At 40.2% G+C, this 7,010-nt stretch overlaps 1 pseudogene; it reads left to right on the top strand.

Moving 5' to 3' along the window:
• The first annotated feature begins 4,776 nt into the window (after positions 1–4,776).
• On the top strand, positions 4,777–5,088 carry LOC103263563 (annotated as a pseudogene).
• Positions 5,089–7,010: the final 1,922 nt, after the last annotated feature.

Genomic DNA, 7,010 nt, shown 5'->3' on the forward strand with positions numbered 1-7,010 from the left:
TTTTTTCATCTCGGACACTGTAGTATTGCTCCACTTTTTAAAAATTTCTTTGGCCATTTGAATCTGTGGTGAATCTGATTATAATACAAGTTTGAGCTGAGATCATTTCTATAAAATCATCTCCAATAAATAGTCCAACAACTTAACTTATACTTTGAGGATCATTTGGAAATACCTTGACACCTGGATTATCAATAAACACTTCTAATTTTCTCTTTGGATTATATTTTGTTTACTCAGTGTCTGATTTGTTCAACCAGTACTAGATTCACTGTCATAGATTATCCGTGTTATATTTCTTTTTTTAAAATTTGAGTTGGAGTCTCATGGCCACTGCAGCCTCGACCTGCTAAAGTCAGGTGATCCTTCCAACTCAGCCATCCAAGTAGCTGGAACTACAGGCATACGTCGCCATGCCTGGCTATTTTTTTTTATTTATTGTATAGATGAGGTCTCATCAAGTTGCCCAAGCTGGTCTCTAGTCCGTGGGCTTGGGCGGTCCACTCGCCTCAGCCTCCCAAAGTGCTGGGATGACAGGCTGAGCCCTGAGCTTGGCATATCTGTGTTATATTTCTGCATTTACATTGCATCATTACAACACTATCTGACTTACTATCACTAATAAGTTAACTAGATTCACCTTCGACCTGAGAAATCTCTTTTTTTTTCTCAGAGTCTCACTCTGTCACCCAGACTGGAGTGCAGTGGCCGCTCCCGGCCACCACAGCCTCGACCAGCTGGGCTCCCATGATCCTTCCACCTCAGCCTTCCAAGTAGCTGGAACTACAGGCGTGTGCTACCACGCCTGGCTGATTTTTTGATTTATTGAAAAGATGAGGTCTTGCCAAGTTGCCCAGGTGGGTCTTGAACCCGCGGGCTCAGGCAATTCACTCATCTCAGCCTCCCAAGGTGCGGGATTACAGGCTGAGCCACTGAGACCAGCAGCATATATTTCTTTATTTTCCATAATGATGATAAATTATTTCTAACTTTGAAGTCTGAAGTCCATGAAATTATCAAAATATAAGTATACAACACTGATTGCAACAAAGTTATGGCCAATCTGCGATTTTTTACCAACTATGTAAATCAGCAACATTGCACAGTAGATATCAGATAGTCACCTCAATTAACTTTCTCTCTCCTTGCCTGACTATTCATTTTCAAGCAAAACATAATAACACATACATATGGCAACACTGCAGCATTCAGAAACAGAATTTGCAATGATGTAAATTCACATCTCTGGCAACCAGGAACAGAATTTGGAATGATGTGAATTCACATCAGTGGTTGCAAATGAGTTAATATAGTCCCCAATGATTAGCAGTCAATATTTTGCTGCCTCCAAGAAATTCACCTCACTGCAAAGGGTAATTGTAGGCTCAAAGTTAAAGGCTGGAAAAGGATCTTTCTAGCAAATAAAATGCAGAAAAGAGTAAGCGTGACTATTCTGATATAAGACAAAGCAGATTTCAAACCATCAAAAGTTAAAAAAGACAGAAAGATACTAACTAAATGGTGATAAAAGTTTTAATTCACAGCAAGAAACATTCACCTTAAACATATATGCACCTATCACAGGAGCACCAGGTTTGATAAAACAATTACTTAGTAGACTAAGAAAGGACATAGACCTCCACACACTCATGATTGGAGACCTCAATACCCCACTAACAGCCCTAGCAGATCATTGAGGCAGAAGATACGGAGCCTCAGTTCATTGATCAAATGGATTGAATAAACATCTATAGAACACTCCACCCAACAACTACAACGTTTATGTTCTGCTCATCAGCACATGGAATGCAGTCTAGGATTGATCACATTCTCAGACAAAAATCAAGTATGAATAATGCCATGCATCTTCTCAGATCACAGTGGGATAAGAATAGATATTGCTCCCAACAAGATCCCTCCAAAACACACAAAGGCATGGACACTAAACAACACACTGCTGAATGACATCTGGGTCAACACAGAAATCAAGATAGAAATAAAAGTTTCCTAGAAACAAATGAAAACAAAGACATCCTATCAGAATTTCTGGGATGACATGAAGGTAGTGTCGAGAGGAAAATTCAGAACATTGCACATGCATGTCAAAAAAAGAAAAATCACAAGAGCCTAATGTCACACCTAAGGGAGTTGGAAAGGCAAGATTATATAAATTGTAATTTCAGAAGAAAAATCCAGATTACTAAGATAAAGTCACAATTGCTGGATATAGAAAACAAAAATTTTATACAAAGGATCAACCCGGCAACAAGCTGTTTTTTTTTTTTTTGACTTGGAGTCTTACTCTGTCATCCAGACTGGAGTGTCACCCAGCTTCAACCTGCTGAGCTCCAGCGATCCTTCCGCCTCAGCCTTCCAAGTGGCTGGAACTACAGCCGTGCACTACCATGCCCGGCTCATTTTTTGATTTATTGTAGAGATGAGGTCTCTCCAAGTTGCCCAGGCGTCTCGAACCTGTGGGCTTAGGCAATCCACTCACTTCAGCCTCCCAAAGGCACGGGATTATAGGCTAAGCCACCGAGCCCGCCTCAAACTGGTTCTTTGAAGAGATAAACATGATTGATGAATCCCTGGCCAGACTAACAAAGTAAAAACAAAAGGAAAACAAAAAAGTCAGAGAGAAAATCCAAATAAACACTATTAGAAATGAAAAAGAAAAAAGGCAATATCACAACAGACCCCGAAAAAAATTCAAAAGATTATCAGAGGTTACTATGAATATCTGTATGTATATAAACTAGAAAATTGAAAGGAAATGGAGGATTTTCTTCCATCACACAAACTTCCAAGGTTGAATCAACAAGAAACTGAAACTTGAAACAGACCAATAACAATGCCGAAAATCAACTCAATCACAAGAAATTTCCCTGCCCCCCCAAATCCATGAATCAGAGGGCTTCCTAGCTAATTTCTGTAAGATATACAAGAAGGAACTGACACGTAGTTTGAAAATATTTTTTTCTGACCCATATGTTGTCTTTTCATTTTGTTGCTTGTTTCCTTTGTTGTGCAGAAGGTTTTTAGTTTGATATACTCTCATTTGATTTTTTTTTGTCACCTAAGCTTTTGATGTGATAGTCAAAAAATTATTGCCAAGGCCAATAATTTTGACCAAGAAGCTTTTCCCTTGTTTTTTATTTCTGGGATCTTACAGTTTAAGACTTTACATTTAGATCTTTAATCCATCCTGAGTTGGCTTTTGTGTTCTCTATAAGATAAAGGTCCAGACGGGCTCGGTGGCTCAGCCTGTAATCCTGTGCCTTTGGGAGGCTGAGGTGAGTGGATTGCCTGAGCCCGTGGGTTCGAGACCCACCCGGGCAACTTGGCGAGCTCTCATCTCTACAATAAATCAAAAATGAACTGGACCTGGTAGCATGAGCCTGTAGTTCCAGTTACTTGGAAGGCTGAGGCAGAAGGATCACCGGAGCCCAGCAGGTCGAGGCTGTGGTGGCCGGGGAGCGGCCACTGCATGCCAGTCTGGGTGACAGAGTGAGACACCAACTCAAAAAAAAAAAAAAGGTAAAGGTCCAATTTCATTTTTTGCATGTGTATGGCCAGGCCTTAATTGCTCCTTTTTCACAGGGATTGTTGCCTGTTTTTTGGCCCAATTTTTGCCAAATAACTCCTTTTTGTCCTTCCAGTCTAAGCACAAGGGCATATTTCTTAGGATGATCATTTTTGCTCAATCGTTATTCTACCTTTAAAAGGTATCTTCAATAGAATATACAGTTTGCAAGAATGAGAACAATGTTTAACTTGCTCCGTAAGGTATTCTTGAAACATAGAAAAATTCCTAATACTTAACAAGTACTGATTAGCATTTGTTACATTCAATTGAAACTTGAAAATCATTCCTATTTGTTAGTTTTGTGAGAGGTGGGTTTTCATGAGGCGTTTGTAATTCTTTACATTTTAAGCGATGTACAAGACATGCCCACAGAATATCATTTATGGGTAACATGAAACATTCTAAAGGATATATATTGATTATTTGAATTGTCTGTGGAGGAAAAATTACTTTAATTTGATGTTTCTTCTGAATTCTATTTTCAAGTTGTTTGTAAGTAGAAAATAGAGTTTATATGACATTATAAGACTGTTATATCTTTACTAAATTCACTGCTCAATTTTTAATAAAAGTATATGCATTATTTATTTCCAAATTTAACACGCATATTCTCTTTAGCTGGAATACTGATTCTAGAGGAAAACAATTTTAATAATGAACAGAACTGAAGGCTAATCTTATATTGTTTTATTCCTGTAGCATTTAAAGACCAAAAGCCTGTCTTATAACAAGTTTCATGTTTTCAACAAATATGCTTTTTATTTTTTTAGTTTCCAAAGTTTGCTTTTTACTTGTAAATAGCATGACCATTTACAAACCTCTTTCCATTCTTCTCCACAACTTACAAAGTATTTTACTGCTTACATCACCTATTAGAACTACTTCTACAATGACCCAATGACCGTCTGTATACCTAACTGAATTGTACCCAACATCTTTAAAATGAAAAATTTTTAAAAAGCATTTGTGAAGAATGTATCTTGGTTTTGCAGACGTTGCCACCTTGAGCCTTTACTCTTCAGCCACCGTGTTCTTTGACATCGCCATAGATGGCTAGCCCTTGGGCCAAGTCTCCTTCGAGCTGTTTGTAGACAAAGTTCCAAAGATCAGAAAACTTTCATGCTCTGAGCACTGAAGAGAAAGGATTTGGTTATAAGGGTTTCTACCTTCACAGAATTATTCCAGTGATTATGTGCTTGGGTGGTGACTTTACATGCCATAATGGCACTGGCGGCAAGTCCATCTATGGGGAGAAATTTGAAGATGAGAACTTCATCTTGAAGCATACCAGTCCTGGCATCTTGTCCAGGGCAAATGCTGGACCCAACACAAATGGCTCCCAGTTTTTCCACGGCTTTACTAAGACTGAGTGGTTGGATGGCAAGCATGTGGTTTTTGGCAAGGTGAAAGAGGGCATGAATTTTGTGGAAGTCATGAAGAGCTTTGCCTCCAAGAATGGCAAGACCAGCAAGATCACCATTGCTGACTGTGGACAACTCTAATGAATTTAGCTTGTTTTACCTTAAGCTACCAAATCATTCCTTCTGTATCCCAGGAGAGCACCCCCTCCATCCCATTTGCTTGCAGTATCCCTATAATCTTTGTGCTCTCACTACAATTCTTTGGGCTCCATATTTTCCTTACTCCCTTCCATGTCTAGTTAGGTTGCAGAGAAATAAAAAATAAATAACAACAAAAAAAAAAGAATATATCTTTGTTAAAGCCAATTACAAAAAAAGTTGACAAAGGGAATGACAAAATATATGATATTTTGTTGTTTACAAAGAACACACTGGGGATGCGGTTCTTCTTGTTGAAAAATATCACTTCAACACATTCATAGGATATTAAAATTTATGAACAATGTTGTCACATGCAAAGCATGTTACAGTGTGCTTTCTTTCTTTTCTTTCTTTTTTTTTTGAGTTGCAGTCTCACTCTGTCTCTCAGACTGGAGTGCAGTGGCCGCTCCCGGCCACTGCAGCCTCTACCTGCTGGGCTCCGGCGATCCTTCCTCCTCAGCCTTCCAAGTAGCTGGAACTACAGGCACGTGCTACCACGCCCGGCTCATTTTGATTTATTGTTGAGATGAGGTCTTGCCAAGTTGCCCAGGCAGGTCTCGAACCCACGGGCTCAGGCAATCCACTCACCTCAGTCTCCCAAAGTCACAGGATTACAGGCTGAGTCACCAAGCCTGGCTTCTTTTCTTTTTTAATAATTTTTTTAGATTTGTATTTATTTTAAAGATGTGGGGTACAATTTACGACTAGGTAGATAAGAGGTCATTACCCAGGTAAAGTTTGGGCCTCCACACAAGTGTACCACAGTTCTATTCACAATAGCAAAAACATGGAACCAACCATGCTGCCCATCGAAAATGGACCGGATAAAAAAAATGTGCTATATATGAATGATGGATTACTATGCAGTCATAAAAAAGGACAAAATTAGGGACTTTGCAGCAGTGATCTATCACAGAAACAGAATCATGAGTGCCTAATGTCTCACTCATAAGCAGATCCTGAACATTTATCATAACACTATAAGAAAATGTTTGATAGTAGTGGAATGCTGCCAGTGGGGATGGGGGCACATAACATCAGTAAGGGTACCTGATCTCAAACCAGGCGAAGTGAGGTACAAGTATGCTTTTAAAAACTACAACTAGCCGGGCTCAGTGGCTCAGGCTGTAATCCTGTGCCTTTGGGACGCTGAGGTGAGTGGATTGCCAGAGCCCGCGGGTTCGAGACCCACCTGGGCAGCGAGACCTCATCTCTACAATAAATCAAAAAATCAGCCGGGCGTGGTAGCGCATGCCTGTAATTCCGGCTACTTGGAAGACTGAGGCAGAAGGATCGCCGGAGCCCAGCAGGTCGAGGTTGTGGTGGCCGGGAGCGGCCACTGCACTCCAGTCTGAGCGACAGAGTGAGACTCCAATTCAAAAAAAAAAACTACAACTATTTCAGAAATATGAAATTAACGTCAATAAATAATTTATTTGCAAACACTCCATGCTAATGAAACCTCTTTGGCCAAAATGGTTTTTAATCTTCTAACTTATTCTTTTTTTTTTTTTTAGTTGGAGTGTCCTCCTTTGTCCAGGCTGGAGTGCAATGGCACGCTCACGGCAACCTGAGCATCGACCTGCTGGGTTCCGGAGATTCTTCTGCCTCAGCCTTCCAAGTAGCTGGAACTACAGGCGCGTGCTGCCACACCCGGGTGATATTTTGATTTATTGTAGAGATGAGGTCTCGCTGCCCAGGCGGGTCTCGAACCCGCGGGCTCAGGCAATCCACTCACCTCAGCCTCCCAAAGGCGCGAGATTACAGGCTGAGTCACCGAGCCCGGCTCCTTCTAACTTATTCTACAAACCATTTTGACAATAAATTCAAAACATTTTTTTTTTTGAGTTGTAGTCTCATTG

This window comes from Carlito syrichta, unplaced genomic scaffold, assembly GCF_000164805.1.
Source record: "Carlito syrichta isolate Samal-C Ts95f unplaced genomic scaffold, Tarsius_syrichta-2.0.1 Scaffold93865, whole genome shotgun sequence".
NCBI classification, from domain to species: domain Eukaryota; kingdom Metazoa; phylum Chordata; class Mammalia; order Primates; family Tarsiidae; genus Carlito; species Carlito syrichta.